The sequence below is a fragment of the Uranotaenia lowii genome, chromosome 1 (assembly GCF_029784155.1).
Source record: "Uranotaenia lowii strain MFRU-FL chromosome 1, ASM2978415v1, whole genome shotgun sequence".
In the NCBI taxonomy this organism is placed as follows: domain Eukaryota; kingdom Metazoa; phylum Arthropoda; class Insecta; order Diptera; family Culicidae; genus Uranotaenia; species Uranotaenia lowii.
The window spans coordinates 57,608,958-57,618,991 of NC_073691.1; the positions used below are offsets into that span (position 1 = coordinate 57,608,958).

Genomic DNA, 10,034 nt, shown 5'->3' on the forward strand with positions numbered 1-10,034 from the left:
TTTCCATTTTAAATTTCGACTGGTAGGCTAGCTGTTTGTTGCTTTGACAACAACAGTGTATTAGTATTTGTGAACTTTTCCGGAAACCGATAATATTTCCAGGATGTTTCCGTTTGGTTTTGAGTGCGCCGCTAGGTTGCTTCTGGAGGCAAAAAACGCGGTATCAGCAGTGCAAAATTAGAGCGTCAAAAACGCTTTAAAAGTCTTGTTCGGGTAAGGGCGCTTGTCGTTTTCGTGGTAACTTGGAGAGTTTCGTACTGTGACATGTGTGGACACTTTGTTTCGTCTAGGTTTGTTCGTCTAAGTTATGTTGCAGTGTAGAATCATTTATTAGTTATTCTATTGAATCTTCAATGAGATTTTTCTTACTCAATTCTCTTTATTGATCCCATAGCAACTCATTTTCGGGCCAATAGCGCAATCTTACATTTCTATTGAGAGGCGGGTAATTATGCAAACATAAGCGTTTACAAAAAACCGTTGTAAATCATGATTGAAATTTACTTGGACATGAAACAAGTATGCTGATGTAGTATCTTTAATAAGTAAAACCAACATCATCAGCAGCACATTTCACGGTGGATGAAGCTCTGTAGCTTGTTTATGATCGCTAGCTAGACCGATAACAGACAGATTTTCTTGCTTACAATCTCCCAGCAAACTTACCACTGCAATGCGTTTAGCCCCAAAGCTATGAAAAAATCCATTTTGAAAGGCGCGTGCGAAAATAGATTAGCTGACTAGAGAGCATCAATCAATTGTTGACCTCCTTAAGTTGGCGCAATCGGGAGGGGTCTAACGAATTCTGTAGAGGAAGTTATGTAGGATAAACATTTCAAAGACTTCCATCCTACTACCTGTAACAGGTGTTATTCCATAGCTGTTTGACCCTGTGTACGTTACAACGGTTTCATTGATGGAAAATTAAAAATAAAAATAACAACAATAGGGTAAGTGAGCCCTATTTTGGCATGGTCCTTTTCTTGGCATGCCAACATGTCTTTTCATGTTTTCAGGTCCAAATTGAGCTTAAAAAATTTTGAATATATTTTCATTGCGAAGAGAATAATTTGTTTCAAATCAGTGCATACCGAATTTTTTCGATTGTTTGTACTTTAATAAAGAAGTTAATTTTTCTGCATCCGAGGAAATTATGTTGGAAATCACCGTATGAAAATCAGATGAACTCACCTTTCTAGTGCAACTGCTAAATTCACATGCGATTTCAAACGCGAACATTCATTTGAAAAATTTGCAATAAATACTACACTCAGGCAAATTCTTATTATAATTTTCATAAGATACGTCTTATGAACCACTTTTTTGCGTCCAAACTAATTTTTCATAAGAGTCTTATGAAATTCTTTAAATTTTCATACGAAGTTCTTATGAAAAATAGAAGAAACGGCATTGAGGGAAAATAATGAACACATCGATTCCATCAGTCATTTTTCAATCGTCAAACGAAGTTGTGGAATTATTAATGTTATTGTTCTAAATGGTAAGTTTGAAATGAAGTTTATTTTTAGTGATCGTTAAATATATTTGAAGACTTTAATTTGTTTTTTGTTTACTTTTCAGCACGTTGAACGGGAAAAACCCAAAGTCAAAGGACCGTATGCGGCCGAACAAACCGGAACCGGTGGAACCAGGTATTGATGTGCTGTGGATGGTGACCATAATGTATGTACCAAACAAATTAACTGAACAATAAAATAAGTTTTCAACATCAATTGTTTTGAATTTTTTGCATCAAACGTGACATATCCTGTTTTTATAAGACCCTCTTATGAAAAGCAACAACCTTTCATTGAAGTAGGTGTTCATCTGCAGAATTCATTCGCGTCATAAGATAATCTTATGAATTTCATAGATTTTTCTTATGGCGCCACTTCATAAGAGAATCTTATGGCATGTATAATAGTATTTTTCTGAGTGTAATAAATACTCATGCTTACAGTTAAACTCGGCAAAAAATCAAAAAATACTAGAAAGACTAAAGAGTGAATATTTATTTACGTTTTGAATAAAATTTTAAAACTAATTTTGTTCCTTTTCTTGGCATGCAACTTCAATCGAAATACACCACCAGTGTTGGAAGCTGGAAAAAATACATATTTTTGGGTAGGTATTTTTGGGCTAATGTTTTTCCTAAAACTTCATTTAAAACTACGCACAAATGTTTTCATATCAATTGGGTTGTATGATAAGACCGTTGCTATCAACTTAAGCTTCGAAATAAGTTGGAGAACATAAGTGATTCGACTAACTAAAAGTTCTCTGTGCTAAAAGTCATATCCGAGCATTGAAAATGCAAAAATCGCTATTTGGGAACCATGAATCGAAGGTAAGTTGGTATGTGTGTGAACAGCATTTGACACATTCCACGCGCTTGTACCGCTCAAAAGTGATTTTTATCCGTTCGCGTATCAAAAAATCTCAAAATTGTCTATAATTTTGATAATTCAAATCACACGAAACCAACGAAAAAAGAGAAAAAAGTTTTTTTTAACATGTGTTAGATGATTTTGAAAATCAGTTTTTTTGTTGAAAAAAGTGGTGTTTTTGACAACTTTTACTAAATCATTAATTTTAATATATGGATGATTTTTTTTCGGAAATATTTTCAGTATGTTCAGTAGCCAAAAAACACGGCTTCATTTTGTAGAAAAAAAAATTTGTTTATATCCAATATAGTTGGTTTGAAAAGCGAACAAAAACAGTCGCAAATGAGTGAATTCACGTCACAAAAAAAGGGAAGTTTTTAATTTTACGAGAAAACTCTGACTGTTTTTTTTTTTGAATAAAAAAAATGAGATTTTCTTCAAAAATGATAAGACGATTCTGAAACACTAAAATTTATAGAAATCGGTTGGAATCTAGCTGAGTTACAACAGCGCGAATGAGTGAATTCACGTCACAAAATTTGATTTTTCGTTAAATTTTATATGAAAATGTGCTCTGAAAGCTGTTTTGACCCTCCAGATGGTCGGATTTTGACAAATCGAGCTTAATTTAGTTGATTTTTTAATAAGTTCATTATTTTCAAATAAAAATGCAAAAAGATTGAAAAAAATTATTTTTTTTTGGTTAATCTTTAAATAAAGACAGTAGTTATTTTAACATATGATCCCTCAATATGTTGCTTTTCAAGTGCCAATCAAAATAAGGAAAAAGTTAGGTGCAGATACTAAAAATTTATGATTGTAAAAGTCGGAACAACAAAATATCGTTTTTGAAAGTCTACATAAAATTTGAAGACTCCAAAGAATGGTTCAGTATAGCCACAGTATAACTTTATATTTCGTGACGTGAATTCAGTCAACTACCCTTTTCTGTTTGAACTGAGTGAATTCACGTCACAATTTCAAATCAGCATAACTTCGTTCGTTGTTGTTCAATCGAGAAGTTATGTACATCAAATTGTGGGTAATTATTTTCTTTACAACTCATTCGAAGACACCGATGTTCCATTTCCACAGAGAGAACAGGAATTCAAAGATGTATGTACTGAAGTCCGAAATGGTGAATTCTAGCGTGAATTCACGTCACAAAAGTAATTAGTCACAACAAAAACAACTTAAATTTTAAAATGACCAAATTGTATTCATTTTGAAGGTAATTCTATTTGCGACCGTTTGCTACAATTTTTTTCATTTTCAAGTAAATTGGTTGACTTCTAGAACGATAAAAGTGCAGAAAAGTCCGGAAAAGCGATTTCACGTCACGGTGGAATGTCTCATTTGCATTGCAGTCTGCCGAGCACAAGCCACGTGGTCTCCTACAGAACACAGTGGTTCGAAATATTAAAAAAAAAACTAAATTAAATTAAGCTTCTCACAAGACTTAAGTGTTTTTCTTATCTAAAAATTGTTAGATCGATGGCAATTTATGACTTTAGTAAATAAAATACATGATTAATTGAGTTTTGGAATCGTTTTCTATTGCTTGGGAACCATATATGTACTTATTCATATTTAATTTTTTGGATTTTTGTGCTAATTTTTTTTCATGGAAACAGAAGTTGGAAGTTCAGGAAAATATCGTTTGCTTTCCAATTATTCCTTAAAATATCTTATGTGAGTCGAATTAAAAAAAAAAGTTTTAGCAAGGTTTACATTCTAACATCTATTTGGCGTGTCAAACCACTGCGCAACGCCCCGGGCATTCGAGATGGCTCTTGCTACACGGAGAATAAAAAAAAGGTAAAATCTACCGAGAAGCAGAGGTATTTTTTTTCCACCCCTCTTTTGAGGTAAATTTTACCTTTTTTTCATTCACCTAGCAAAAAGGTAAATTTTACCTTTTTTTCATTCACCTAGCAAAAAAGTAAATTATACCTTTTTTCAATTCACCTAGCAAAAAGGTACATGTTTTATATTTCAGTTGGTTTGAATCATTGGAATACTATCTATTCAATAACAAAAACCCAGATTCATTCATATTGATTTTTTATTCATTTTCGCTCGAGTTTCTGGAGTTATATATGTCTTCTATATAAACATTATCTTACATCTAATGGCAATATTGGTGAATATGGAATATTTTCGTGAGCTGTTATCTGATTCATTGAATGCAACGAGTCTTATCAAAACTTAAGTTTTGGGTGAAGGTAACGGCTTACGGTGGAACCTTCCATGAATCCTCTCAACTTAAAATGGGCAAGGCAACCAATTTAGTTCCATCGTTTCGCTACCGATCCACTACTGCTGGCAACTGGCATTTGACCTTTGCTTGCAGGAGACGAATCTCTACTCCAACCGGGTAGCTTCAAACGGACATCCTATCGCCAGGGTTCCTGTCGCCTATACGAATGATAGATAACAGAAATGCGATATTCAACATTACAGGAATTTGACCAGACTTTTATAAGAAAAATTCACTAACCGTATTGTTTTGATTTCCGATTGAATCAGTTTTGTTGTCATAGCGTTTCGAAGAGCAACAGGATGGGTAACAGAGGAACTTTAATCCGAATTAACAGCATTGCAAATATTTATCAGCCTCTTGCATACGGCACGATGGGCGACTGGCTTCCGCTTTGTCGGAAATAACCCGGTGGTTCTACGTCGGCCTAAAAATAAAACATGTTGAGTTTTTTTTTTCTAGAACATGCATCGTCATTCACCGACCGGATCAAAACCCTTAAGGTTCAATTGCTTTGGTTCAGTATTCCAATCAGAAATATTAAAACGGAATTTATAATTACCTGCCGCCGTACTTCGAGCGATGACCAGACCGACCAGCTTCCGCCTCCCAAACAACGAAAACTTTTTCGTGGTGATCCGGCCATTTAATCACCGTTTTTCTTTTCTTTATACTCCTCCGGGTATTGGAAACGAAAATTTGAAGGTTCCGAACCCGAATACACTCCAACAGTTCAGCTTGGAAGAATAACACGCAGGAGCACCTCAACTTGTTGTGGCCGCGGGGAGAGATGAATAATGGAAGCCTAATCCGGTTTCGGAACGGTTTTCAACGGATCCGTTCTTGATGAGCAGTATATCGATGGAATATCATAATGCATCATTTTAGCACCCTGGAATGTGTTTAAATATATTATATATGAATAAATGAAAAAGTAAAGATCTTACTGTTGATTGTTAATTTTGTTTCGAGTTCCGATTGTTGTTACGCATCATGCAAAACTTGTTTCCAAATGAAAAAAAAAAAAAACTTTTCCGCCTCATCCGGCCAGCTGGAGGACAATATTCGCTGTTCCGGATTGAAAAGAAAAACATTTCGTAACTCAGCAGGTGAAACAACACTTTTTCCTGAACAAAACAACCACTTAACCTCAATAAACAGATTCGGAAATAGTTACCTTCACCTCGCTACGAGGTAAGCTATACCTCGAAGAGGTAGAAAGTACCTTTTTTGCATTTACCTTTTTTTCTAGGTGAATTCTACCTTTTTTGTCTGCTCGATTCAGGTAAACTTTACCTCGTTTCGAGGTGAGTTTCACCTCGGTGAGGTAAAAGTTACCTTTTTGGGTTTCACAAGCATTCACCTTTTTATCTCGGTAAATTTTACCTTTTTATTATTTTCCGTGTAGAAGCTCATAATCTCAGCTAACAAATTCAAAAGGGCAAAATTTTAAAATACCATTCAAGGAATTTTTCAATTTCTTACTTTATGAAGCCAAACTCCACAATATGAAGACAGTTGTTTGGTAGTGAAAATAACCCTATGTGTCGCCATCGCATTGCGGAATTTCAGGACTTCCGACTTTTTGAAATGAAAGCTTATTTTGTGCTTCCCTTTCAACCAAATTTCATCAATGTTTTCAAAAGCCTTTTTGTTTGTATGAGTGGCGCCCGGTGTTCCATCGTCGCATAGAACTTTACGCTCAGCTGACGTCAATCTGTCAGTGGCCTTATATTCAGAATAGCCAACGATTCTGTTAACTGTCAATTGAGCATTGTTGGTAAAGATCTATTGCACTTTGCTGGTGGCCAAGAATCGGATCATCGAAACGGCAAACAATTAGTACGGCGGCCAAGTAATTGGAGCACCACAGTGAGTACTTGGCAAGCATTTTACTCACATTTATGAAAGTTCCATAGAGAAAACATATTTTTGTTGAACTCTAAGCAAGTTAGCAGGTAAATTCTTCAAAGGATGTTATATGGTGCACTCATCAGGAAGGTAGGAATGTCGAAAAAAAAGGGTAAACCATACCTTAGGTGCCAAGGTCGGGTACATTTACCCTATCTGTTTTTTAAAGTTAACAAAAATATAATTCGGTTTATTTTCCGACCATAAAATTGATCGGGTGAGAGCAAAGATGAGCACGTTTCATTATGAGGCTAATTTCCATAACTTTAGCTAAAAATCTCTTGGAAAATATCTTTATTCTAGCTCAATAACTTTTATGTCTTTGCTCGAACTAGCTTAAGCTTTTCAACGGACCATATTTGTAGAGTCAACCATATTTGTAGAGTTATTCACGTAAACAAGCACTAATGAGAACCATAATAGTTATAGTTTTAGCTGGTAGTGTTCGTAATATTATGCTGATTTTTTCACCAAAACCACAGAGAACAGACGTACAAGCTCGAACAAAAGATCGTCAAAAAAGTGTGTAATATTTCAAATGCTATCACCAAAACATACGTTAGAAATTTGTAGGGAATATAGCAGGTATAGATTAAATAAAAGAAAAAAAATAAACAAACGAAAGGTTGGCAACCCTATGTACAGCAGAACAGGAGGGATCACATTACAGCTATTTACTCGGGAACTGATGAGAGCGTTCGTTATAATCAGAGAGAGAAGACTGTGTAGAGTTTCAGAAGAAGAGAGTAATGTGTACGTGTCAGGAGTTGAAAGGAAACGGTTAAATCAGTTTACAGACTAATTTCTATGAGTGAAGATGGCTGTGTAGAAAAAATGAATTTTGTTGAGGAAGTTTTAGAGATTGAGAAGTGAACAGGAATAGGAAGGACGGGTCGGTCTCGACAATGGCGCAGTCGGTAGGATCTAATCAATAATTTCTAGAATTACTTCAGGAGTATAGAGGCGGAGGCGAATGTAGGGAATATAGCAGGTATAGATTAAATAAAAGAAAAAAAATAAACAAACGAAAGGTTGGCAACCCTATGTACAGCAGAACAGGAGGGATCACATTACAGCTATTTACTCGGGAACTGATGAGAGCGTTCGTTATAATCAGAGAGAGAAGACTGTGTAGAGTTTCAGAAGAAGAGAGTAATGTGTACGTGTCAGGAGCAGAGATGCCAATGTGCCTGATTTTTCAGGGAATGCCTGATTTTTCGAGGCTCTGCCTGACAACCTGATAAGCCGTCGAATTTCCCTGATTTTTGAAAATATGCCTGATTTTTGCGAATGTGATGAAAAATGGGTAGTAAAGAACTGGATTAGGCACCATTACTGAAGTTAAAAAGTGAAAATGTAGCTGAATGAAAGCAATCGAAAGATTCCCTTTAATTGTTATTAAAAAACGGGAATCTTTGCAGTGCTTTGATTGAGTGGAATAATTCAGCGAAGTAGGCTCACAATGCATATTGAGCTGAAAATGTAGATTGATGACCAAAAAAAAAAAAAAGGTCATCACTTTGCGCGAAATTTCCGTTACTTACGTTGCCTGATTTTGCCTGATTTTTAATAAACCAGTTCCCTGATTTTCGAATACAAATGTTGGCAACCCTGGTCAGGAGTTGAAAGGAAACGGTTAAATCAGTTTACAGACTAATTTCTATGAGTGAAGATGGCTGTGTAGAAAAAATGAATTTTGTTGAGGAAGTTTTAGAGATTGAGAAGTGAACAGGAATAGGAAGGACGGGTCGGTCTCGACAATGGCGTGGTCGGTAAGTACTAGCTTTGCCATTGACTGGAGGATTAAAGTGGTCAATTTTGCACAGACGCAACGGAAGATGGAGATGCTTGATGGCGTTTGTTAGCCATTTTTGATGCATAAGTGCAGTGAGCTTGAATGAGGCACCTCTACACAGGTGTTTGTTTAGAACTTTGGAGTGCGCTTGAGGAGAGTTGGGGTTAGAAAGTGGAAAATAATAGATTCCATAAATGCGGATTATGGAGTGAGGAATGAGAATAGGAAAGTGAAGAATGGAAAATGAAAAAAATCATTGATGGGAGTGAGATGTTTTTGAGAATGATAGTGAAAAATTATAGTTTAAAAAAAAAACAACAAAGGCGCAAGATGAACGGTGAAGAGGACAAAATTAAAAATGAGAAATATAGAACAGCGGATGAGAAAGGAAAGGTGAAGTAATTGATGGGAACAAACCGAAATGTAATTGTTGGAGAGTTGAAATAAAGATAATTAAAAATCAATAATGTGGTTGAACAAAGGAAAATTTAAAAAAAAATCATGTTGTATTTTCTATAGAATAGATGAAAGAAAGAAAAGCAAATGGCTTGTTGAAAAAAAAATTGTGAGCGGTAAAGAAGTATGAACGACTAAAAAAAAGGTTAAAGAATGACTTTTCTTCCTAGAAAATAAAATAATAGTTTTGAAAAAGTGAAAAATGACACATTCATAGCGGTAAATGAATTAAGTAGTATGGTGAGCTCAAAAAGAACATAATCTGATAGTAAGTGGGAAAGCTTGAATAATTTTTTTTTAAATATGGAATTGAAGAAAAATAAAAAAAGGAAAATAGTGTATAGCAGGTTGAATGGTCATGGAAAATAAATGAAGAAATTAAACAGGAGGAAAGAATGGAACAAGGAATGATGGAACAGGGAAAAACAATAATAACGGTTAATTAAAAAAGGAGCACTGAATCAAAACAAAATTCAATTGATCAATTGGAAAGTTAAAATCATGATTATTTTAAAAAATATATGAATGAAGGAAAATAAAAATAAAACAACCGATACAAGATTGGATACAAAAAAAAAAAATAAGAAAATATTGAATTTGAACAATTCGAGAGTCAAAAAAAAAATTAAATAGGAAATGGAAAAATATTGTTAAAAAAGAGAACACAAGGTAGAAAAGTAAATGGAGTGTGAACAATGAGAATGAGAAAGGGAGGATTTGGAAAGGGAGTAAACTATAGGTTGAAAGGCTGAAACGAGAATGAGAAAGGAGGGATAGAATGGAATAAGGTACGATGGAAAAGTGAGAGATGAGAAATAAGAAATGTTTCATAAAAATGAAGAAAAAAATAAGGCAAAAAAATCGAAAATATTAAAAAAAAGTATGAATATAAGAAAAAAAATGTGAAAAAAAACTAAAGATGATGAAGGAACAACGAAGAAAGGGAGAAGGATGAACGGCTATTGATAAAGTATGAAATGGAGAAAGGGAGTAAATGAAATAAAAAATATCGGAAAAGGATACAACAAGAAAAAATAGCGAAAAAAGAAGATAAAATAAGGGAACAAAGATAAATAAATTTGAAAAGGGACAATTGGAGGGTTTAAACAATACTGTATAAAAAGGGCATATTGTAGAAAATAAAATGGAGTGTGAAAAGATGAGAATGAAAAAGGAAGATTTGGAATGGCGGTAGATTGGAATTTAAAAAAAAAAAAATGAGAAA

The 10,034-nt window shown here is 34.4% G+C and overlaps 1 long non-coding RNA gene across 1 annotated transcript; it reads right to left on the reverse strand.

Moving 5' to 3' along the window:
• Nucleotides 1–4,434: 4,434 nt before the first annotated feature.
• On the reverse strand, nt 4,435–5,514 carry LOC129740378 (uncharacterized). Its single transcript, XR_008736220.1, has 3 exons — nt 5,210–5,514; nt 4,888–5,074; nt 4,435–4,805 (listed from the first exon to the last, which is right to left on the reverse strand). It is a non-coding gene; the product is annotated as an uncharacterized LOC129740378 (long non-coding RNA).
• Nucleotides 5,515–10,034: the final 4,520 nt, after the last annotated feature.